Source organism: Cupressus sempervirens, chromosome 1 (assembly GCF_028749045.1).
Source record: "Cupressus sempervirens isolate cs-2001-9-10 chromosome 1, ASM2874904v1, whole genome shotgun sequence".
NCBI classification, from domain to species: Eukaryota; Viridiplantae; Streptophyta; class Pinopsida; order Cupressales; family Cupressaceae; genus Cupressus; species Cupressus sempervirens.
In genome coordinates, this window is record NC_143118.1 from 47,963,271 (window position 1) to 47,991,219 (window position 27,949).

Consider the following 27,949-nt stretch of genomic DNA (forward strand, 5'->3'; position numbering starts at 1 on the left):
TGAAAACAACAACCTATATATCAAGGCAGAAAAAGGTGAAGACGTTTTGATATCTGAAATCTTTGTTGATGATATAATAAATGGAGGAAAAGATGTTCTATGCAAAGATTTTTCTGATCAAATGAAACATGAGTTTGAAATGTCAATGTTTGGAGAATTCAAATTCTTTGTTGGATTGCAAGTACATCAATTGAAGTATGTCATATTTGTGACCCAATCAAAATACATCAAGGAGATACTCAAGACATTTGGATTAGAAGAATCAAAACCAATTAGCACACCAATGGTGATAGGACATAAGTTATCAAAGAATGATGAGTGAGCTGAAGTGAATCAGACAATACATATAGATCAATGATTGGAAAGTTGCAGTATGTTGTACATAGTAGAGCAAACATTACATTAGCTATTGGAATAGTGGCAATATTTTCTGCAAACCCAAGGAAAAATCATCTGATGGTAGTAAAGAGAATACTGAAGTACCTAAAAGGAACTAATGATTTTGGTCTATACTACAAGAGGAGTGAAAAGTTTGAATTAAGAGCCTACACTGATGCAGATTGGGGAGGTAATATTGATGATAGAAAAAGTACCAGTGGAAAGCAAAGTTGTACCTCATAGTCCATAGTAGAAGCAAAATATGTTGTAGCTGCTATCAATTGCACTAATATTATATGGATTAAACATTGACTACAATGCATGAAAGAAGAGATAAATGAGCCTGTGATACTTTATTGTGATAATACAAGTGCTATCAACATATTAAAGAATCCTATAAATACATGCCAAAACCAAGCATATTGCAATCAAGTATCACTATGTAAGAGAATTGGTGGAAGACAAACAAGTGAAGATGGAATATGTTAGCTCAAAGGAACAAATTGCTAACATTTTCACAAAAGTACTACCTAAAGATGCTTTTGAGTATCTTAGAGGTAAGTTAGGGGTGATACCCCTAGCCAAGGCTTCTTAAGTAACAAAAAAGACTGCCCTGCATCAAATGAATTGATTGTTGAAATATTACACATTGATGTAGAGGATACTTACTTTAGGATTATTCCTAAAATAATTAAAGTGTTGAAGTTTCAAATCAGTCATAAGTAAGGTGAAAAAGGGAGAAATTGAAAGAACCTGCAAATGCTCCACTTCCATGTTAAGATACTGAGATAATATGTCTTTGGAATTATTGTCAAAGAGGGAGAAATGAGAAAATAATCAATAGATCAACAAAATTCAATAAGATAAAGAATGTAAAAGAATGAAGATTGAGGGAGAAATATTAGAAACTGATCAACAGTTGAGGGAAAAGATGAAGAAGCTGATCAGAAAATATGGATAGAGAAATAAATTGTGTAATCCAATAGAAGATGAGAAATGAATATAGAGGGAGAGAATATAAGAAGGGCAAAAAGGAAAGAAAAAGGATACAACAACTAAGATGGAGAAGTAGAAGTAAAGAAATTAGAATAGTAGAACAAGAGAGGAAGAAATTGTGTAATCCAATCCAATTTTCTTTTTGGCATTTGACTTACTATTCTAACCTAGTGAGCATTCTAATAACTTGGTTGAATAGTTTGGTCTGATGGTTGATCAGTTTGGTTTTCCATCAATGCCAAAGAGGAAGATTTCTGGAAATCTAATTGAAAAAGATCATTGTAAGAAGAAGATTGGTTGTCAAAGAGCGAGCTTGTTGATAAAGAATGTTTTCAATCATTGTTTTGTCATTGATGTCAAACCTACTATTTGTAGGAATGACAATTGCTAATAAAATCTAAGTATTATCACTTAGTTGATTGATGAAGAGGATTTAATCAACAAGATGTAACAAAAGCACCTAAGGGAAAGGTTGAGTTATGGTTTTGTAATGAAGTGCAAGGATCAACTAAGATAATGGTTAAATGGTGTATTGATAACATACTTGAAGATACAGAGATTGGTCATGCTTAGAAACACTAAAAGTATAAGATGAAACAAGGTTGACTGCAAAGCTTAAACTAAGTTCATTAGTAAGTGCTGAATAAGCTAGTTTAAGCTGAGTAAATTTTTAGTTGGAACCGAGCAAATGGAAAATCTAGTGTGTGTTGAGTAAACTTTAGGTGCTGAGTGAAGTTCAAGTACCGAGTGATATAGAAGGAGCCGAGCAAATAGAAAAACTTAGTGGATGCTGAGTGAATCCACAATAGGTGTTAAGCATCAATAAAACATAGTTGATGTTGAGTAACACAGTATGTGCCAAGCACTAGAATTTCAATAGTGCTGAGTTGCTGCATTATTGAAAAGTCAAAGTTTCACCGAATCTGAGCTGAAAAGTTTGCTACCTTGAATTTTATGAACCAATTGGAGGATAAGGATGATGAGCTAGTGGCACAAAATTCTATGTAAACTATTTTTTGAGAGAATTCAAGAGGATTCTTCGTGATGTTTCTAGAAGAAACAAAATGTGGGTTAGATTTAATGAATCCTACCTAATCCATTCAAACTAAAATGAAAGGAGGGAAGAATCGAGCGGGAAAAGAAATTACAAACTCCTATTTAAGGAGTCACATGCAAAGAAGTAAGATCTGCTAGAGTACCAAATTGCAAAATGGTAGAAGGGTGTTAAGGAGAAGACATCTAGGAGAAGGAAGAACTGAGCACAGAGACTCTACTTCAATAAGTGTTTAGAAAAAGAGAATTACACTAGTGCATTGAGCATGGAGACTCAAGGAGACAAAGCTTGAAAGGAGGGCAAGCTGTCAGAACTATAGAGACTGAAAGCTAGGCAATGTCTTACTAATCAACTCATATACAGGTTTGATAATCAACAAAGTGATAGTGCTTGAAACATATAAGAAATTGTCTTACCAACATATTATAGGTTTGAAATCAGTGAAAAAATAATGATTGAAACACTTCTTCTCTCAAATGATCTTTTCAATCATATATCAACAATAAACAATACTATATTTCTTAGAAGGAGGAAAAAAATGTTACAAATAATAATAATTTTCATCATTTTATATGCATGAAATAGATGCTAAAGGATATTGGTATCACTTTTTTAGAAACTACTATTAGGTATTGTGAGAATACAAGTACAATAAATATGTCTAAGAATAATGTACATTACATTCAAAGGCTAAAAACATTGAAATTAAGTATCATTGTTGGAGAAAAAAGGTTGTACAGAAAGAAATTATTCTGGAGTGTGTGAGTACAAAAGAGAAGAAAACATATATATTCATAGGAAAGACAAGTTCTTGACCATATACCAACAATTAGGGAGACATACCTAAGGCATTCTTGCCCCCTAACCCTATGAATTCATACTACATATTTTAATTGTGTGTGCCAATCCTTTGGATTTTCATCAAGTACACATTTCACAACTATCATGAAGTTTTTGTTAGTAGAGTGAACAAATCAATTTCCTTTCAAATAGTAATTAGAAGAGAACTTGATAATTATATAATTTTCTATAACCCATTGCATGAGAATTAAAGATGCAAAAGATGCTCCATTATCACATACTAGAAAAAGAGCATTCCAAACCTCATTACAATGTGTTCTTTTAGGAAGTTGGTGACAAGTTCAATTTTGCATGTGCATAATGCCTCAGACAAAATCTACCATGTCTAACAATTCATAGCTATAATACTGTAACCATGTCCCATTAAATATGGAGGATTCACAAGACCAATATAGTCAAGCCCTCACTTTGCAAAGGGGACACCTTGTATACTGATTGCAATGATATTTCTAGGTCTCTTTCTCTATTTTCACTTGTTTGGCACACATAGAAAGAGTGAATGTGCTCCTACACATCATTAAATAGTGGCAACTAGTAGTATCCTAATCACATAATTTGATGTGTTGTATGATAGGTTGAGCCATGTCTGGTTCCATATTTGTTGTGAAATGTTTTGAGCAGATCCTTTGACTCATTATGGTTTAAACATTTCAAGTATATTCCTTCATATTTCCTTTTGTCTAGATGTCCATCTTTCAACATGTATGATCCACATTTCATTTTCAGTGTTCTACACTAAGAGTTGTTCATTTCTTTGGAAGATCTATCATGTAATAAGTAGTAGACTATATCTTGGTACCAAACATCTAAAATAGATCATTTATTAGTGTAGATATACAAATCCAATCCCTATTCTTTCTTAGTATTTGCAATCATCTTGATTAGACCTTATCCTTGGGCATGCTTCATGTTGAAATGAAGAAGATTGATGAAACCTAATGGAACAATCATTATTTTGACTAATGTAAAACCTACTACTTGTTGGTAAGAATTTCTAATTTGGTCTGAATGTTATCATTTGATTGATTGATGAAGATGATTTGAAAAGAAAGGATAACAAGAGTACCTAGAGAAAGGTTGAGTTATATGGTGTATAAAAGAAGCACTAAGACCAAGTAAGACTTTGATGATATATTAAATTGCTTATCTACTTAAGGCTACAATAAAAGGATAGTTGAGAAAAGACAAGAAGAAGGCTAAGCAAAGAAATGTGTTTGCCAAACTTGACTGAGAAAATAGTGGAAGCCTAGCATGTCAGTGCAGGTCGAGCAGAAAGCTAGTTGCGACCGAGAAAATTCAATACGTGTCGAGAAAAGAGAAATATAGTAGGTTCTAAGTGAAGGAAGTTTAATATGTTTTGAGCACCAGTAAGACTTAGTGTATATCGAGAAGCCTAGAGTTTTTCATGCATCATAAGATAGTTATTGCCAAGCAAACAATATGTAATTGTTGAGTGCTAGTAAAATGAGTTTGATCAAAGATTTGACAAATCTAAGCCAAAAAAGTTGATTTCATGAATTGTGTGAAGCATGTGGAAGATAAGTATGATGAGTTGGTGGCATAGAATTCAAGATAAACTATTTGAAGATGAATTTTAAGAGGATTGTAAGGGAATTTCCTAGAAGGGAACAAAATGGAAAAGAGGGTACATATGATGAATCTAACCTTACCCTAAGATGGATGGTCGTGGTAAAGTAGAAAAAGATCTAAATTATATATATAAGGAGATAAAAGGCCAAAAGAAAAGTGTCATAGTGTAAACCAGAGATAGACAAGGAATCTTAAGTTGTTTCTTAATATGGTGGCCGAAGGAATGAACCTATTATTGGCATACTAAGCATAAAGGATTAAGGAGGTGAAGGCTTGAAGGGTGAACAAGCTATCATAGATGAAAGAAATTGAATGCCAAGTAGTATGGAGGACTGAATAAGAGATCAATAATCTACAATTGAGTTGTTTTGTTATCAAATCAATTATTACTGTTACTTTCTAACAACTATATCAGTTTGGATAAATACTTTGGATGAAGGTTGACCTAACAATCATGAGTAAATCCTTTAATAGGGTGATATTCTAATGGAATGTTCTAAAGTCCTCTAACAAGGATCACTTCTAATAGGGAAATTGAAATCCTTTAATCAAGGTCACATTTAACAATGTGCATTAACCTTTAACAAGGTTGGCTCCTCACAAAGCTCACTTTAGAAGAGTAAAATTGGATAGCATGTTACTGGTGGTTTTTATCAGATTGTGTTTCCATGTAAAATCCTTGTGTCGAGTTGTGTGAATGATTTTGTGGTATTCAATGATTCCATTTTTGCAAAGTTCATTTGAACTAGGGCAATAATATACTATGGTTTGAGATATTGGATGATCCATGCATACACATATATTTGTTAAGTATTGAAAATTTCATGTGTACATTTGGACCTTGGATAACTAATTCACCCCTCCTCTCAATTATTCTAAATTTTTCCAACAATTGGTATCAGAGTATTTGGTACTTGTGAAGGAAATAGTTTAAAGGTACTTGAAGCTAAAGATCAAGATGTACAGAAAAGAGGTGCCCAAGTTAGATAAGGGAAAACTTTCTTGCATGGAAAAGTTTGATGAAGTTGTATCTAGGAGGACTTGGAGATTATGCACAAACAACTATCACCACTGAACATGTTGAATTAGTTGGAGCCCTAACTACAGAAGAACTGAAACAAAAGAAATAACACAATCAGGCAATGTTGGAGGTTGCATCTTCCCTAAGCTATTCAGAGTTTGAAGACATCAAAACGTGTATTGCTTCTAAAAGAATATGGGATGCCCTATAGAAGATCTACGAGGAGACAAGAATGTGCTAAGAGCCAAAGCAAAAAGTCTAAAATTTGATGAAATGAGAATGCAAGAAGGTGAGAATATAGTTCAGTATTGTGCAAGAATCAAAGATTTATAAATGTAATTAGAGTAGCAAATGGAATTATTGAAGATGAGACTGTGATCAGAAAAGTGTTCAGAACCTTGCTACATATCTATTCTATTAGAGTCTCTGCTATACAAGAATTGAGGTGTACTCCTGGTAGAGGTATAACCCTTGAAGGACTAGTTGGTACACTCACTACTTTTGAACTTTCAAATTTTGATAATTTCAAATCTGAGAATATTTACTCTATTTCCAAAGCTAAGCTGACACTCAAAGAACCTAAAGAAAAGAAAAAGGTCAAGCATGTTGCTAGTGACAATGACATAGATGATGAAGATCTAGAAGAACTAGAAGCACTGTTGGCTAGGAGATTTCTAAGAGGCAAAGGAAAATACAAAGGTAAATTACCCAGCATATGTTTTAATTGTAATCAAGTTGGTCATATTGTAGCAAGGTGTCCTAAGAAGAAAAATAAAAAAAGTAAAGACAAATTCAAGGGTAGAAAAGATGAGAGTAACAATGGCTATAAAGACAACGGAAAGACAGCTTCTTATATTGTTGAAGAAGAATCTAATCATGAATCAGATGATCATGATAATGAATTTGTGTATGTTGCTATGAAAAATGACTCATATGAAGATGAGGCGATTGTATTTTTATCTTATGTAACAAAAGGTGAAAGATTTCTCATTGACGGTGGATGTTATCATCACATGAATGGTAACAAAAGTGAGTTCATTACCCTTGAGCATTATAATGGAAATAGTTTTAGATTTGATAATAATGCACCCTTTCCAGTGAAAGGTAAAGGATCAATAAGATTGACAAACAAGATCATGTGTGACAATTCTTACTATGTAGAAGGACTTAACTATAATCTATTGAGTGTCAAAATTGAATAGTTTAGGATAAAAAGTTGAATTTGAACACAAGAAGGCTAAGATCTATGATGTTTATAGTGAACTCATTGGAAGTGGAGATTAGACTAGAGGTAATATGTTTTATCTTGACATGAATGAAGCTACTTGTCTTGTTGTGCAATTCGATGATGTATGGCTATGGCACAAAAGATTATGTCATGTAAATTTTGACAACTTGGTTAGTATCAATAAGATGAAAAGAGTCAAAGGTTTTCCAAAACTAAAGAAACTTAATAATGTGATTTGAAAACAATGTTAGTCAGGCAAGATGAAAAAGTCTAGTTTTAAGAGTAAGACTCATACTTCAAAAGAAATTTTGGAATTAGTTCATATTGATCTATGTGGACCAATTGATGTGAAAAGCTAAAAAGGTGAAAAGTATTTTATTTTATTTGTTGATGATTATTCAAGAATGATGACATATATGTTAAATAGTTCATATTGATCTATGTGGACCAATTGATGTGAAAAGCTACAAAGGTGACAAGTATTTTATTTTATTTGTTGATGATTGCTAAAGAATGATGACATATATGTTTTTGAGAGAAAAATATGATGCTTTTCAAATGTTTAAGTGGTATCTAGTTAAAGTTGAAAAGGAAACTGGTAAAAACCTAAAATGTCTAAAATCTGACAGAGGTGAAGATTTTACATCAAATGAATTCAATAACTTTTGCAATGACAGGGGAATAAAAAAAAAAAAGTTCTACACCTAGGACTCCTCAAAAAAATGGGATACTTGAAAGAAGGAATAGATCTGTGATGGATTGTGCCAGAACACTGATGATGGAGAACAATGTTTCTTTAAAATATCAGAGAGAAGCTACCAATATAGGTGTCTATACCTTAAACTGAGTACAAGTCAAGAAAGGTACAAATTTCACACCTTATGAATTATGGTATGGATACTCACCAAATGTCAAATATTTTAAGGTATTTACAAGAAATTATTACATTCTAAAGGACAAAAATAATGATAAAATTGATGCAAAAAGTGAAAAAGGTATATTCCTAGGTTATTCTACAAAAGTAAAGCTTATAAGTGTTTAAATACTAACACTAACAAAGTTGTGGAAAGTGCAAATATAAAATTTGATGAATATACAAAAATACATGAAGATGAACAAAATAAGGAACCTAAGAATTACAAAACCTTTATGTACTATTATGAAGGCATGTCTAATATTGCTGATGATACTATAGTTGTTAATCAACAAGAATCAGTGATTATAGAGTCACACACAATGAATGTCAGGTTGCATTTAGGATCCAAGTTACAATTAGAAGTCAAGATCCATTATGGTGCCAAGATTAGGTTATAGGAAAGGGATGACAAGTTACCCAATAGAGAAGTACACAGTGAACCTAAGATTGAACTTCATGAACAATCTATTGTTGAAAGAAGAATAGAGCCAAGGTTATGAAAATATGTTTGAAGACATCATCCTATTGAAAAAATCACTGGAGAAAAAGAGGTTAGACCAATGACTAGGAATATATTAAGTAATGAAACATGTTTTTAATCATTCGTGAACCTAAATTGGTGAAGGATGCATTAGAGAATGAAGACTAGAGTCAAGCTATGAAAGAAGAAATTGGTCAGATTGAGAAGAAAATATGGACACTAGTACTAAGACCAAAGGACAAGAATGTTATTAGAACCAAGTGGGTATACATAAATAAATTGGATGAGAATGGTGAGATAATAAGGAATAATGAAAGGTTAGTCTATAAAGGTTATGCATAAAAAGAGGGAATTAACTATGGAGAGAGATTTGCCCAAGTTGTAAGATTAGGAGTAATAATGCTACTTGATTATTCTACTTATAAAGGATTTAAAGTTTATCAAATAGATGTTAAGTTAGCATTTCTAAATGGTATAATGGAAGAGGAGGTTTACATTGAACAACCTAAAGGATTTGTTGATCTAGACAATAACATAGTGTGCATACTCCACAAATATTTATATCATTTAAAGAAAGCTCCCAGAGCATGGTATAAAAGATTACACAACTATCTTGTGAATATTGGTTTTGAGAATACCAATGACAACAATAGTCTATACTTGAAGACAAAAGGAGTTAAAGGAATTTTACTAGCTAAAATATTTATTGATGATATCATATTTGGAGGAAAAAATGCATTGTGTAAGACATTTGCAAATGAAATAAAAAATTTGAGATGTCTATGTTTGGAGAAATAAATTTCTTTGTTGGATTACAAGTTTATGAAATGAAATATGGTATTTACAACACTCAGTCCAAGTATGTAAAGGAAATCTTGAAGACTTTTGTTATGGAAGATTCAAAACTAGTTAATACTCCGATGGTGATAGGACACAAACTATACAAAAGTGATTATTCTATTGAGGTAAATCAAACATCGTACAGGTCTATGATTGGAAAATTAAATATGTAGCTCATAGCAGACTTGGCATTGCATTAGTTGTTGAGATCGTTGCAAGATTTTTTGCAAATCCTAAGGAGAACCAATTAATGGTTATTAAAAGGATTATAAGATAATTGAAAGGTACATAAGACTATGGTCTATACTACAAGAAGAATGACAAGTTTGAATTGAGAGCCTATAAAGATGTTGATTGGGCTGGAAGAATTGATGATATGAAAAGTACAAGTGGTGGAGCATTTTTTTAAGGAAAAATATTGGTTACATGGACCAACAAGAAATAGAATTGTATTTCACAATCTACTACTAAAGATGAATATGTGGTTGTTGCAAAGAATTGTACAAATGTAGTATGGATCAAATAGTTACTCAAAGGAATAAAGGAAGAAATCATTGAACTTGTGGTACTCTACTATGACAATACAAGTTTTATAAACATGTCTATGAACCCTTGATGCATATGTAGAAAAATCACATTGCAATCAAGTATCAGTACTTGAGAGAGTTGGTTGAAGACAAAGAAGTGAGAATGGAATATGTGAATACAAAGGAATAGATAATTGATATATTCACAAAGGCTTTACTTAAAGATGCACATGAATATCTTAGAGGTAAACTAGGGGTGATACTATTGAAATTCTTTAGAATAACTAAGAGATGGGGTGAATCAATTATCCAAGGTTCAGATGTACAAATAAAACTCTTCACTATTTAGTGAACCCATAAAACATTTATCATCATGCATGCATCCATAAGATTATAAAATCACTTAAAACTTGTAGGTTATTGTCAAATCAATTTGTAGAAATGTAAACATGAAACACAATAGATTCAATAACACATTTGACACAATGATTTACATAGAAACCCAATTTGGGAAAAACCACCATTAACATGCTACTCTTTTTCACTCTTCTGAAGTGATGCCCTATGAAAGGCCAACCTTATTAAAGGTTACAATACACACTGTTAAATGTGACCCTGTTAAAGGATTTGAATCACCTTGTTAGGAGTGAGCCTTGTTAGAGGAATCTAGACCATTCACTTGGAATGTCACCTAGTTAAAAGATTTACAAATGACTATTAGGTCAACCTGAATCCAAAGGATTTACCCTAGAATGATACAATTATTAGAGAGTAACAATAAGGCTTAATCCGATAACAACTTACAACTCCATTTGCATATTATAGATCTCTATTTCAGTCCTCCATTCTGCTTAGCCTTCACACATTTTAGCTTTCATAGCTTGTTCACCCTTCAAGCATTCATACCCTTAAGTCTTCTTGCTTAATATGTCAATGTAGACTCTTCTCTTAGGTCCCTTGATGAAGCAAAACCCTTGACTCCTTGTCTTCCTTTGGTTCTTGCATATGACAACCCTTGCTTTTGACCAGCCATTCCTATAAATAGGAAATCAAGATCTCTGGTCGTTCATTCTCCATCATCTAATTTAGAGTTAGGATAGATTAGGTAGGATTCAATGAATCTACCCCTTATTTCATATCACTTCTAGAAATTTCTCCTTTAATCCTCTTTGAATTCACCTCAAAATGGTTTACCTTGAATTTTGTGCCACCAACTCATCAATCTTATCTTCCACTTGGTTCACATAATCCAAGTAAACAAACTTGTCAGCTTAGATCCATCAAATTCATGATCTTTTAAATAATGCAACAACTCGACATTAACTTTCGTCTGATGCTCAACACATACTATGTTGTTTAGCATCCAATAAAAAACACTCAATATGAACTAAAGTTTATTGGTGCTCAAAATCAACTAAAGTTTACTTGGCTCCAATTGATTTTTTAGTCGGCTTGCATTGACTTTTCTTGGCACCTACTATCTATTCCATCAAGCTTGGCAAACAAACTTTGTTTAACTTGTGCTTCTAAACTTGGTTAGTGTAACTAGCCTTTGTAACCTAAAGTAGATTATCAATACATCATGTTATTGTTGTCTTAGTTGATTCTTGTACTCCTTTACATAACATAACTCAACCTTTCCTCTAGGTGCTATTGTTACATCTTTTGATTAAATCCTCTTCATCAACCAAATAAGTGATAGTATTTACATCATATAAGTAATTATCTTACCAAAAAATAGCAGGTTTGATATTAGTGACAAAAAAATGATTGAAACATATTGATCATACTTGTATCAATCTATTCTCATTAATCTCCTTCTTCAACAATCTCCCTCTTTGGCATTGATGGAAAACCAAATTGATCAACCAAACTGACTAGGTAAAAATAGTAAGAGCAACAAAATACCAAAAAGAAAATAATCTCTTTGTATTGAAATCTCTCTCTCTCTCTATTAGTAACTTTCATCTTCTCAATAGGTTATAATTATCTCCCTCTTGCTAGGTAGATGTTAGGATTTTCCCTCTTTGTTAAATTCTCCAATATCTTGTATTTCTCCTTATCAATAACTATCTCCCTCTTTCTTGTATTTCCCTTGATCAGTAACCATATCCCTCTTTGAAAATAATGCCAAAGACTTGACATCTTATTATGTAGATATAAACTTCTTTACTTTCTCCCTCTATCACCTTGCTTGTTGCCAATTTGTAGTTCTAGCTCTTTGATTACTTTATGAAGCTCCTAATTAAGAACCACTGCATCAATTTGTAACATATGAAAATCAGCTTGTTTGATGTAGGGCACTCCTTTTGTTACTTAGATAGCCTTTGATAGGGATATCACCCCTAGTTTACCTCTTAGATACTCATGAGAATCCTTAGGTAATGATTTTGTGAAGATATCAAAAATTTGCTCTTTTGTGTTAATTTATTCCATCTTCACCTCTTTGTCCTAAACTACTTCTCTCAAGTAATGATACTTGATTGCAATGTGCTTAGTATTTGTGTACAACATGAGATTCTTTGATACATTTATAACACTTGTATTATCACAATAAAGTATCACTAGTTCTATGATCTCTTCCTTCATACCTTTGAGTAGCTACTTGATCCACACAATGTTTGTACAATTTACAGTAGCAACAACATATTCTACTTCAGCAGTAGATTGTGAAGTGCAGTTTTGTTTCTTACTAGTCCATGTAACTAGTATCTTGCCTAAGAAAAATGCTCCTCCACTTTTATGATTTCTACATCATACATCATATATGATTCTTTTCAACTTCATACAATTACATGCTTTTACATACATTCACATACATGCACATTTTTATGCTAGGTTTCACTCATGGAGTAGATTCTTAGCATTTTAACATATTTACATTCTAGATCTACATATCTAGGATACACACATACACATGAAATTTTTTCTAATAGCTATTCATGGAGGTGGAAATCACCAAAATGGAAGGCTGACCAAGGCAAACCCCTTCATAGCCACCCTCAAACACAAAATTTGTTACAAAATTAGAGGATATCAATTTAACACACACAGATTTGGAAACTACTCCTTGAGGGTTTTCTCAAGAAGTTGATCCAAATTTTCTACAATGCCCCTACACTACATCAACTCCATGGGAACCATTCCATCTAGGTCAACCAAGTCCTTGCTACTTTTTTGGATGAATGATTTCTGGGTTTTGTTCCTTTTGTCACTTCATTTGGGAATTTATAGTTGGATATTTAGAAAAAAGCTTAAATTTTTCATTTTTGGAGATAAATTACATCTTCCACTACATATTTCAAGGTGAGTGCCTCATCTCCTATTTCCCCTCCTAGTATTTACTCATTTTTAGATCTATATTGGGTTGTTTGTGTACATTTCAGATCTACATTTGTCTTATCTATCTTGTTTAGATCTCTTTTTAATCTCATAACATTGCATGAAAGAGGCATTGTTAGCATACTCCCTTGATAAGTTTCTAGATTTTGTATTGGCATCCCTTTGTCTTCTTTGGGATTTTCTAATTAAATTTAGGGCTTGTTGAGAGTTATTCTTGGAAGCCCCTCTTTCCCTTGCATAGAATGACTTAGGGAAAAAGTTTTGAACCTATTTCATCTAGTTTGGATTGTTATCATTGATGTCATTTTGCCCTAGAGAATTTTGATGAACCCAATGTGAACACTCATTTTGTTTGATCTTGATTGTTAGACATATCTTTATATGCATTGCATTTCTAAGTATTAAAATATTAAAATATTTTGTATTGTTAGGATTACAATGCATTTCTATTTTATGAATATTTTGATGATGCATTCACTAGTGAACCTCAAAAGGTGTCTAGTAGTGAAGGGTTGGATGAAAAGAATGAGATCTTAATTGAATCCATTCCACCTACGACTTCCTCTACATCTTTTACGACCAAATTTTACAATAGGGTTTTATCATGGCTTCCTTTGTGTGGTATTTCTTGTAGTATTGAACCTATGCTTCTTACTCAACAACATGTTATCACTCCTAAGGGAATTCCTTGGGATGATAAACCTCTTATATTCCTGTTAGCTAATAGATTATCCTCTAAAGAAATATGTACAAATTAACTCTAAATGCCCAGGCAAGAAGAAAACCATATGAAGAAATATGTACAAATTAATATCTATAGAGAAAACTTCCAAGAGACTACAAATATACATGATGAAAACCATATAAGTGTGGATGAGGTAAAACATGGTTTCAACTTGGTACGCTTGATTTTTTGCAACTAATGGTGTAGATATCTACTTTGTTGATCTTAAAGTTGGTCATAATGTGTTAATTGATGAGTTAGAAGCTAGGCCTCATACATTCTATGAGAAAGATGATATAGAAAAGCCATCTGAAGATGAAAAATGCTACAATGGGCTTTGTTTGTTTGGTATGAAATTTTAGGTTGCCAAAATTTTGTATACTATGAGCTTGATTTTCAGCATTGAAGAGATCACCAGAAGCAGTGGTTTGGAGTTGCTCTGTTAAAGCATGGTCTGCTATTGTGGAAAGGATCCTAATTCTCCTAGCCAATAAATGGTTTCATGTGATCCCTTTTCTTTCTTCTAGTTTCATGGTAGGTCCTTTTCCTACCTTTATGTATATTTTGTAAATACCTTTTGGTGTGCATAGTGTTAGTCTGAATAATATACAAGCTTTGGGCTTGCTAGTAGCTTAGGTGTTTTTGGGTTTGTTGGTTTTATCCTATTCCCCTCCTCCTTCTCTGCAAGCAGCTCCCAATTTTCTTGGTGACCCTATTTTCCCAATGTTTAAGGCACTCATATTTTGCCAGAGATTGTTGGAGTTCTCTACTTTTGCATCAAAAATAGTCCCACAGTTAGAGCCCCTATTAGTACACATATGGAACTAGATTTTAAAACTTCAAGCATGGAGTTTTGAACCAATTCAAACCTAGGTTTGAAGTAGTTTAAATTGGTTCAGTGGTTCATGTAGGCATCTTGTAGGTTCAGTTCAAGAAAAGTTTAGAATTCATTTTTCAAGTCACAGTTCATTGTTTTAGAGGGCCCGATGGAATTTGATCGTGATGGGCTTCATGGATAAAGGCATAGGAAATGTGAGTGATGGTAATCTTTCAAAAGAAGAGTTTGAAACATTATCATAGCATCAAAGTTATGTGTGCAATTTTTTTGATATAATAGCAGGAAGTCTTGATCTCATACACAGTAGATGCACGTATTGTGTTTGATAAAATACCCAAGTTTGATGACTGAGGGACCCATGAAATACATTCACCAGTTGTAGGATGTTAATATTTAAGGGGATTATAATAACTGTCTATTATAATATCCAAAGAGACCCATGGGTTTGAGATGAAGCCACGTGATAATTGGTTGGAGATTGAAGATAGATGTTTGGCATCCCACCATGTTGAAGAAGAGGCATGTATGACAATAGCGATGAAGGATCGAGAATTAGTTTGATGCAAATTGTATAACCAAGAGCCCAAGTATCAAAGGCTAGCCAAAGGATCTGCTAAAAATTTTAAAAGGAACTTTAATTGGCCCTTCCATAAAATGAATTTCACATCGCAAAAAAATATGTCAAATGAAAGCACCAAGGAAGAGATAACAAGGGTAATGAATCGACTACCTTTATCATCAAGATACCTTGAATACCCTATGGTAACTTATACAAGATAGTAGCCTCATTTGAAGAAGGATTCATACATAACAATAAAGCAATTGAGAGATCATGCCCAAGCTTAGACATGTAAATTTGGAAGCTTGTTGAGATGACGCATTGCTATCTCAACCCATTATATCAGGTTTCCTTTATACATGTGATTCAACACATGGCAAAAACATCGGGTGTAAAACCTATTGCTCAGATTGTTCTATGAAAACTGTAGGTATAAATGGAGTATCAGTATAAAGCCCTATACACACTAGTTCTTGGTTGTGAAGAGTGTGACGCATGAAGATGCATGTAAAATGCTTGACTAATGTTTGCAATGGTAGGGAAGTTTGGTAATGCACATATCTCAATCTGAATTGATATCAAGCAATCACATGCACAAGTTCCTAATCCATTAATTCAAAGGGAAAGTTGAAAGTTGAGATTGAATCAACAATAAAGCTTTGCATGATGATGATCACATACTTGAGGAACTTGATGGAGATAGATACTAAACCAACTACAAATAGACATCATACACAGAAGAAAGGTAAAGTCTGTGTGTAAACTTTCTCATTGTCAGTGAAGTAAAACTAGAGATTTTATTGCACTTTCGGTTGGGGTGAGATGCATAAGATGTATGGAGGGAAACCATAAATTGTGCAATGAAATATTAATCAACTAAAGAAACCCAACTACAATATGGAGGCGTCAGAGTGAATCGACGGGCATGAACGATGATTGTCAACCTCCAATTCTTTATGCCTGAGCTTTGCCAATTTCTCCAAAGCCAAGAACATAAGCCTGAATGGATAGCATATTTTCCCCAATTTGTACATGGAATAATTATTCATTTTAGCTTTGTCATATCCTTTCAAGTCTATTTGATAACCATTCTGATGCAAACCCAAGTGTGGTATTACTTGGAGCTTAAAGTTTGGATGACTGTCTTCTGTATTCTCTACTGGGTCATTGGGACTCCAATAGCTGAGATTGGGATGGTGTATCATTTTTAGCAAAACCAAAAGGTAAATGCTTGTCTATAAATGAGCTTGAACGATGACATGATTCTGAAAATATAACCAAAGTTGATGGCCTCTAGGATCATTCAAATGTTTCTTTAGGAGTTCTACAATTGGGAACTGATGATTTTCAGAGGGTGGGGGATCCCTCTTCAAAGCTTAAGAGAAAGCAGTCTTTCAAAGCAAGCAGACAGCTTTTGAATACCACAAAGTGCTATTTTAGAGATAGTTCACCAGGGGAAATTTTGGAAAGTTTAACTTTGAATCTTGACGAAATGCCCTATTCATGTACTAATGACAGTGAGACTAGACATACTAGATCTAGTAGACTTAATTTTCCTAGCAAGGGTCATCCAGTGTGTCAAGTAGACAATTACCACATTAACCTGACAGATGCCATGTGTATAGCAACCCATGTCTCTGAACAATTGCTAATTTTATTTAAAATGTTATATTCCCCCCTCAAATATTCTCTTACTTCCTTATGAATGAAATATATGGAAACTTTAAAAAGTTTCTAAAAAAAAAAAACTTTATCTGAGTATATTAAACAAGGGATATGAGGGAGATATTTAAGAAAGTTTTTAATAAACTCTATAGAAAAGGAAATACCAAGAGTCAATTTTTTATTAACTGATAAAACTCTTATTGAGACAAAAAGATGAAGAGAACTAGCAAGAAATAATTATTAGAACCGAAAGTGGAAAAAGAAGCTCTATTTATGATGGGATGGCAGAGGCATCAAGGGGGTCCACTTTTCTTTCCAAATTGTAGATTGTGTGCTACAGTAGGGAGGGAAATTTTATAGATTATTCCATTTTCTTGTGAGGTTGTGGGAAGCAAAGCATGTGTTGATTCTCCTATTTCGAACTATGTGTTAGAGATAGGAATAGATTTTGATTGTTAATGTAATGGTAAAGAAAAGAGTTTCAATTTTTCTTTAGACAGTGGTTTTGGCTATAAGTGTGTAGAAGGATCTTTTTGGTCTTTTACATTTGGAGAAGGGAGGCTAGAGGATAATCACATCAAAACTTTGATTATGATGTATTTTCCTTCCACTGATCATTATCTTTGTGTCATTGTTAGTTTTCTCTAAAATACATTCTAATGTCACTGTTTTCTTATTACATTATCATTTCAAAATATCTTTTATAGCTCTAATTTTTCATTCACTCAAGAGGATAGAAGATATGTTCTTCATTTTCACTTTGTAATGTACAATGTATAGCAAATGAACTTTGTGTCATCCGTTGTTATTTTCTTTTCTTTTCTTTCTAGTTATTAATTGTCTACATCTACTCTGTGTTTATGGGTAGATGTTTGTAAAACCTTTTGTGCTTTTAGGTTAAAAGCATATATATTCAAATTCATTGTAAATCATATATGGGGAGCTATACCTGGATAAATTTAGAGGGTGCTTACACTCATTCAATAGTGAAGTGACCCAACTGTTAGTGTTGATTAGTCTTCTTTCCTAGGTATTTAGAGTTAATTTGTATATATTTCTTCGAAGGACAATCTATTCACTAACAATTCCTTAAAGGGAAACCCAATTACACTTTAGTTTGTCAGACCTATTGGACACAAAATAATCCTCAACCTACTATTTTAGTAGTTCCTACCCCTTTACCCCCTTCTCAACTGATGCTTCCCCAAGCACCTCATTTACATAGTTCCTTTAGACAGGAGTATGATTTAGTAACTAGTTACGCCCTCTAAGATCTCCTTATGGGAACTTATTCAAAAATCCCCTACCTATCATTAATTTTTAAAAAAGGCTTTATCTACTCTTCCTAAACCTCTACCTAATCTAGACAACATTAATTTTTTCTTAGACTGCATGCATACTACACCTTCTCCTATTTGGATTGTGTTCATGAATGATTTACCGCCTAAGGAAGTTCAAGATCAGTATGATTCACTTATCGTTGCGGTTCATATTAATCGAGATCTTATTAGAATAACTTTAATTGATAATGGATTAATAATGAATGTTTTTATTTTGGATATGTTGATAGCTATCAATGTTGATATGTCCACTATATAACTTGATAATGTTCCTATATTTGGCTTTAATAACATTTCTAAGAAAACTTTGGGAATCATAACTCTTCCTATTAAATTTAGTCTAGTTGTATTGGATACTCCAATTCATGTGATGCTTGTAAATCTCAATTACAACCTTCTTTTGGGAATACCAGGGTTGCATAATATGTACAATATTCCCTCTACTCTTCATCACAAAGTTAAGTTTATCTATGATAATATGATGTATACTCTTCATGAGGATGACTAGCCTAATAGTTCTTAGAATGTTGAATCTTCTAAGGTACTAAGACCTAGAGAAGAAAAAAAGGATAAAATTGAAATTAAAAGGTAATCAAGTGAAGAACCTTCCTCCTGTTTATTTGAAGATGACTGGGGTGCTTTGGAATTTAACCCTATATTCATTGGAGAATACAAGCTCTCTGATCTCTCTTTTATGAAAGCATGTGAACAACCTAAATGATAAAAAGTTGCTTTAGCTCCTCTTTTTGGGAAGTTAAGTAATAATTTTACCATTGCTTCATCTAAAGAAACCATTGAAACTATGAAGCCTAAATTTTATATTATGGTGACTTACAAAGATCCTTTGGCTATCTCTAAAATGGCTGATTGTTATGGTCTTGGATACCATTTACTCACTAAATAAGGGTTTAATGGTCAAGGATGTGGAGATTTTGAACAAGGAATAAAATTTTGTATATCAAATGACAATTGTGAAAATATTTATGGTTTAGAATTTAATCCTTATAAGAAACCTTTTTTTTTCTAAATGTGAATCATATTTGTAGTGGTCCTTTGAAGTTATCAATGTTGGAATTCTTTAGTATAACTAAGAGTGGTGGGGGGGTGTGTGAATCAATTATCCAAGGTCCATATGTACAATCAAAACTTTTCATAGCATAGTGAACCCATATCAATAAATAAAAAATTCATCATGCATGCATCCATTAGATTATACAATCACTTAAGCTTGTAGGTTGCTGTCAAATCAACTTTGCAGAATTGTAAACATGAACATAATAGATTCAATGACACATTTGACACAATGATTTAACATGGAAACCCAATTTGGGAAAAACCACCAGTAACATGCTACCCATTCCCACTCTTCTAAAGTGATGCCCTATGAAAGGCCAACCCTATTAAAGGTTACAATGCACACTATTAAATGTCACCTAGTTAAAGGATTTTAATAACCCTATTAGGAGTGATATTTTCTAGAGGACTTTAGATCATTCACTTGGAATTTCAGCTAGTTAAAGGATTTACAAATGATTATTAGGTCAACCTTAATCCAAAGGATTTACCCTAAACTCGTACAATGATTAGAAAGTAACAATAAGGCTCGATCTTATAAAAGCTTACAATACACTTGCAGATTAGAGATCTATATTTCAGTCCTCCATTCTGCTTGGCTTTCACACACTTCAACTTTGATAGCCTATTCAGCCTTCAAGCATCCATACTAGTAAGCCTTCTTGCTTTACTTACCAATGCAATCTCTTCTCTTAGGTCACTATATGAAGGAATACCCTAGACTCCTTGTCTTACTTAGGTTCTCACATATGAAAACCTTTGCTTCTAAAAAAAATCTCTATAAATAGAAAATCAAGATCTTTTTCCATTCATCCTCCATTTTCCATTTTAGGGTTAGGTTGGATTAGGTAGGATTCAATGAACCTACCCATCATTTCATTTCATTCCCTTCTAGAAACTTTGTCTTCAATCCTATTTGAATTTACCTCAAAATAGTTCATCTTCAATTCTATGCCATTGACTCATCAAACTTATCTTCCACACGACTCACACAATTCAAGCAATCAAACTTGTTAACTCAGATTCATCAAATTCTCAATGTTTCTCACAATTTTGTCACTTAGCACATACTATGTTGGTTGGCATCCTCTATCAAATAACTCAGCATGAACTAAATTATATTGGTGCTTGGCATTAACTAAACTCTACTCAACTTACACTGTATCACTCAATTTACACTGAAATTGACTTTTTTCAACTCCAACTAATTTTTTTGCTTGACTTACACTAAATTTTCTTGGTACCTACTATGCAAATTGTTAATCTTGGTAGAAAAACGTTGTTTAACTTGTTCTTCTAAATTTAATTAGTGTAACCATCCTTTGCAACCATAAGTAGAGTATCAATGCATTATAATACCATTATCTTAATTGATCCTTGTACTCCTTTCCATATAATAACTCAACCTTTCCTCTAGGTGCTATTTGTTGGAATTTTTAGAATAAGTGGAGTGGGGGGGTGTGAATCAGTTATCCAAGGTCTATATGTATAAATAAAAAATTTCACAAATTAGTGAACCCATAAAATATTTATACACATGCATGCATCCATAAGATTATGCAATCACTTAAAACTTGTAGGTTACTATCAAATCAACTTGCAAAAATGTAAAACATAAAACATAACAGATTCATCAACACACTTGACACAATCATTTACATGGAAAACCAATTTGGAAAAAATCACTAGTAACATGCTACTATTTTCACTCTTCTAAAGTGATGCCTTGTGAAAGGCCAACCATGTTAAAGGTTACAATATGCAATGTTAAATGTGACCTTGTTAAAGGATTTCAATCACCCTATTAAGAGTGAGCCTTGTTAGAGGACTTTAGGCCATTCACTTGGAATGCCACTTGGTTAAAGAATTTACAAATGACTATTAGGTCAACCTTTATCCAAAGGATTTATCATAGACTAATACAATTGTTAGAGAGTAACAGTAGAGCTTTGATCTGATACAACTTACAAATTCTCTTGGAAATTATAGATCTTTGTTTAGTCCTCCATTCGGCTTGGCTTTCATACTTTGTAACTCTAATAGCTTGTTCACCCTTCAAGCATTCATCTCCTTAAGCCTTCTTGCTTAACATGCCATTGTAGACTCTTCTCTTAGGACACTTGATGAAGAAAAAACCTTAACTCCTTCTCTTCCTTAGGTTCTCACACATGAAAACTTTTCTTCATGACCAAAGATTCCTATAAATAGAAAATTAAGATATGTTTTTGCTCATTCTCCATTTTCCAATTTAGGGTTTGGATAGATTAGGTAGGATACAATGTATCTACCCCATATCTTGTACCTCTTCTAGAAACTTCTCCTAGAATCCATTTGAATTCACCTCAAAAATGGTTTACCTTAAATTCTATGCAACCAGCTCATCGTCCTTATCTTCCACCTGGTTCACAAAACTTAAGAAATCAAACTTGTCAACTCAAATTCAGCAAATCTTCAATCTTTAAAATAATGTAGCAGCTCATTACTATCAACCTTATGATGCTCGATACATACTATGTTACTTGACATGCTCTATAAAATCACTTGGCATCAACTAAAGTTTATTGGTACTCAGTATCAACTAAACTCTATTCGGCTTACATTGTATCACTCAACTTACACTGAAATTGACTTTTCTCAACTCCAACTGATTTTTTTTCTTAACTTAAACTAACTTTTCTTGGCACCTACTATGTAGATTGTTAAGCTTGGTAGACAAAATTTATTTAAATTCTTCTTTTGAACTTAATTAGTGTAACCATCCTTTGCAACCTTAAGTAGATTATCAATGCATTATAATACCATTATCTTAATTGATCCTTGTACTTCTTTCTATATAATAACTCAACCTTTCCTCTAGGTGCTATTTGTTGGAATTCTTTAAAATAACTGAGGGGGCGGAGGGGGCTGAATCAGTTATCCAAGGTCTAGATGTATAAATAAAAATTTTCACAGCTTAGCGAACCCATAAAATATTTATACTCATGCATGTATCCATAAGATTATGCAATCACTTAAAACTTGTAAGTTACTATCAAATCAACTTGCAGAAATGTAAAGCATGGAACATAACAGATTCATCAATACACTTGACACAATGATTTACATGGAAACCCAATTTGAGAAAAACCACCAGTAACATGCTATTCTTTTCATTCTTCTAAAGTGATGCCCTCTAAAAGGCCAACCCTACTAAAGGTTACAATACACAATACTAAATGTGACCCTATTAAAGGATTGCAATCACCTTGTTAAGAGTGAGCCTTATTAGAGGACTTTAGGACATTCAATTGGAATGCCACCTAGTTAAAGGATTTACAAATGACTATTAGGTCAACCTTAATCTAAAGGATTTACCCTTGACTAATATAACTATTAGAGATTAACAATAGAGCTTTGATTTGATACAACTTACAACTTCTCTTGCAGATTAGAGATCTCTATTTAGTCCTCCATTCTGCTTGGCTTTCATACTTTGTAGCTTTGATAGCTTGTCTACCCTTTAAGCATTCATCTCCTTAAGCCTTCTTTCTTAACATGCCATTGAAGACTCTTCTCTTAGGTCACTTGATGAAGAAAAACCATTAACTCCTTCTCTTCCTTAGGTTCTCAACATGATAACTTTACTTCATGACCAAACATTCCTATAAATAGGAAATTAAGATATTTTCTACTCATTCTCCATCATCCAATTTAGGGTTGATATAGATTAGGTAAGATACAATGTATCCACCCCATATCTTGTATCTCTTCTAGAAACCTCTCCTAGAATCCATTTGAATTTTCCCCAAAATAGTTTACCTCAAATTTTGTGCCACTAGCTCATTGTCCTTATCTTCCACTTGGTTTACAAAATTCAAGAAAACAAACTTGTTAGGTCAGATTCAAAAAATCTTTGATCTTTACAATAATGTAACAACTTGGTATTATCAACCTTCTAATGCTTGGTACATACTATGTTACTTGACATCCTCTATAAAATCACTTGGCATCAACTAAATTTTACTGGTGCTTGGCATCAACTAAACTTTACTTGGAATCAATTTTCTTGCTCAGAATCCACTAGAATTTTCTCTTACTTGGCTCCAACCAACTTTGTTCTCAGCTTGCACTGACATTTCTGAGCACCTACTATCCACTCAGTCAAGCTTGGTAGACAAACTTTGTTTAACTTGTTCTTCTAACCTTTCTTAGTGTACCTAGTAGTTGTAACCTTAAATAGATTATCAATACATAATTTCATCACTGTCTTAATTGATACTTGTACTTACATTACATAATCATAACTCAACCTTTCCTCTAGGTGCTATTGTTACCTCTTATTGATCAAATCCTCTTCATCAATCAACTAAGTGATAGTACTTGAATCTTAAAAGAAATTGTCTTACCGAAAAAAAGCAAGTTTGACATTAGTGAGAAAACAATGATTGAAACACAGTCTTTTTCAAAAAACTCCCTCTTTGGAATTGATGGCAAACCAAACTAATCAACTAAGTCAATCAAATGATGAACATCTTGTTCAACCAAACTAACTAGGTTAAAATAGTAAAACAATACCAAAAAGAAAATAATTCCTTGTATTAGAATCTCTCCCTCTATCAACAACTTCCATCTTTTGATTAGGTTACAAAACTCCTTATAACTCCCTCTGAGTTCCTTCTTGTATCTCCCTCTTACTAGGTAGATTAGGATTTCTCCCTCTTTCTTACATTCTTCTCTATCTTTTTCATCATACATGTGTTTTCTTCTAATCAGTAACATTAGCAATTATCTCCCTTTGTGATTATATATTTTGGCTTTGATCTTTCTCCCTTTTGATCAGTAAATCTCTCCCTCTTTGACAACAATTCCAAATACATATACTAAAAACTTTTCATCTTAAAACATGTAAATATAGGCTTTTGTAGTTTCTTCAATTTTTCTCTCTATCACCTTACTTGTGACTAATTTGAAGTTTCAGCTCTATGAGTACTTTAGGAAACTCCTAAAGTAATATCATCTACACCAATTTGTAACATATGAACATCAGCTTGTTTGATGCATGGCACTCCTTCTATTACTTAGAAAGACTTTGATAGGGGTATCAACCCTAATTCACCTGTTAGACACTCATGAGTATCATTAGGTAATGCTTTTGTGAAGATATCAGCAATTTTCTCCTTTGTGTTAACATATTCCATCATCACCTCTTTATCTTGAACTAATTCTCTCAAGTAATGATACTTGATTGCAATGTGCTTAGTCTTTTTGTGCATCACTAGATTCTTGGATATATTGATAACACTTGTATTATCACAATAAAGTATCACTAGTTTTGTGATCTCTTCCTTCATTCCTTTGAGTAGCTGCTTGATCCACACAATGTTTGTACAATTTATAGCAGCAACAACATATTCTACTTCAGTAGTAGATTGTGAAGTTCAGTTTTGTTTCTTACTAGTCTATGTAACTAGTCTCTTGCCTAAGAAAAATGCTCCTCCACTAGTGCTCTTTCTTTCATCAATGTGTCTAGCCCAGTTAGCATCAATGTAGGCTCTCAATACAAACTTTTCATTCTTGTTGTAGTATAGACCAAACTCTTCTATTCCTTTCAGATATTTCATTATTCTCTTTACAACCATTAAATGATTCTCCCTAGGATTAGTACAAAATCTTGCAACTATCCCTACAAATAATGCAATGTCAGGTCTATTATGTACTACATATTGGAATTTGTTAATCATAGACCTGTATAATATTTGATTCACATCAGCTGTATCATCATTCTTTGACAACTTGTCTCCTATCACCATAGGTGTACTTACTAGTTTGGAATCCTCTAATCCAAAAGTCTTCAATATTTCTTTGACATATTTTGACTGTGTGATGTATATACCATACTTCATCTAATATATTTACAAAGACACAAAAAAATTGATCTCTCCAAACATAGACATTTCAAATTCTTGCTTCATCTAACTTACAAAATTCTTACATAAAGCATCTTGACCTCCAAATATGATATCATCAACAAGTATTTCAGACAACAAAATACCTTTTCCTTTCTCTATCTTTATGTATAGATTGTTGTTATCATTAGTCCTTTCATATCCAATTTCACAAGATAATTGTGAAGTCTCTCATACCATGCTCTTGGTATGTGTTTCAAATAATACAGAGATTTTTGAAGTCTACATACCATGTTCTTATTGTTAACACCAACAAAACCTTCTGGTTGTTTCTATGTAAACTTCTTCCTCTAATATTTCATTTAGAACATAGATTTAACATCCATCTGATAAACTTTGAAACCTTTGTATGTAAAATAAGCAAGCAGAGTTTTTACTCCTTCTAGTCTTGCAACAGGGGAAAATGTCTCTCCATAGTCAATTCCTTCTTCTTGCGCATATCCCTTGCAAAATAATCTTTCTTTCTTCCTTGTGACTTCACCATTTTCATCTAGCTTGTTTCTAAATACTCACTTGGTGCCAATCACATTTTTGTCTTCTAGTCTAGGAACTAGACTCCATGTGTTGTTCTTCTCTCTCTGTTCGATCTCTTCTTCCGTGGCTTTATATCAGTCAACAACTTATAATGCATCTCTCACTATTTTAAGCTCCTTCATGCTCAACAAACATGATTCACTTCTCAATATTTTTCTTGTCATTGGCCTAACATCTTTATCTCTAATGATTTGAGTAGTAGGATGATGTCTTTTGACATATTTGGACAATCTTGGCTTAGCTCTTGTTTCTTCATTTTGTATTTGAGCTTTAGAATTACTATGTACATCTCTATTAGGTATCTCAACATCTCTTTCATGTGTACTAATCTCAGAATTATAATTTTCACCCACTTCATTCTATAACTCAGCATGTGAATGTAGCTTAGTTCCTAAATGCAACTTGGCATTCATAGGATGTGACTCAGGTCACTGAAACTTGTTTTGATTTGCAACATCTTCTTCAGTGGGCATACCTTCATAGAATTATACAAATGATTTGTATTCTTCTGGTTCTTTCATAGGTTTAGCCTCATGTACTTTTGCATATTCATCAAAGTTCACATTTTCACTTTCCACAACTTTGTTAGTGTTAGTATTCAAACACTTATAAGCCTTGCTTCCTATGGAATATCCAAGGAATATACCTTCTTCACTTTTTGCATCAAGTATAGCATTCCTAAAATCTTTAAGAATGTAGCATTTTCTTTCAAATATCTTAAAGTATTTTACATTGGGTGAGTGTCCATACCATAGTTCAAAAGGTGTTAAATGAGTACCTTTCTTGACTTGCACACAGTTCAAGTTATAGATAGGTGTACTTACAACTTCTCTCGAATATTTCAAAGAAACATTCTTTTCCATCATGAGTGTTCTAGTATAGTCTATTATAGATCTATTTCTCCTTTTAGCTATTCCATTTTGTGGAGGGGTTCTTGGGGAAAATGTTTGTCTTTTGATTGCTCTATCATTACAGAACATCTCAAACTCATTTGATGTGAATTCTCCTCCTCTATCTAATCTCCAACATTTTAGACTCTTACCTATTTCTTTCTCAACTCTTGCTAAGTACCACTTAAACATTTGAAAAGCATCAAATTTCTATTTCAGAAATACTACTTTCATCATTCTAGAATAATTATCAAAAAATAACATAATGTACATATTTCCTTTGTAGCTTTATACATCAATTGGTCAACACAAGTTAGTATGAACAATCTCTAGTATTTCTTTAGAGGTATAAGCTTTACTTTTAAAACTTGACTTTGTCATTTTACCTAATTGACATTGTTTGCACATTGTATTGTCAAGTCTCTTCAACTTAGGAAAACCTCTAACTTCCTTCATGTTATTGATACTAACCAAGTTATCAAAATTAACATGACATAACCTCTTGTGCCATAGCCACACATCATCAAATCTTACAGCAAGACAAGTAGCATCCTCTATATCAAGATAGAATAATTTACTCCTAGTTTGATCAACTTTTCCAATTAAATATTCCATCAGTATCATATATCTTGATAAGTAGGACATGATTTCCACAGCTAGTCAAATTGTGATGTGAATATCAGGATTTAACTGTGTGATTTTTGAGTCAAACTCGATGACCCATGTTTCATGAGTAGTGATTCAACATGAATCCATCTCTCATGAGAATAAATGGAACACTTAGCACTCATTGGATCTAGGTGATGCTCACAGGGGTGAAGCACCGGGACTTCCCGGGAGGTCACCCATCCCAGTACTACTCCAGCCTGAGCGCGCTTAACTACGGAGTTTCCTCCACAATTAAACCCAAAGCTTGCAACCCCATTTGCAAATGGGGTTGCAAGCTTTGGGTTTAATTGTGGAGGAAACTCCGTAGTTAAGCGCGCTCAGGCTGGAGTAGTACTGGGATGGGTGACCTCCCGGGAAGTCCCGGTGCTTCACCCCTGTGAGAATCACCTAGATCCAATGAGTGCTAAGTGTTCCATTTATTCTCATGAGAGATGGATTCATGTTGAATCACTACTCATGAAACATGGGTCATCGAGT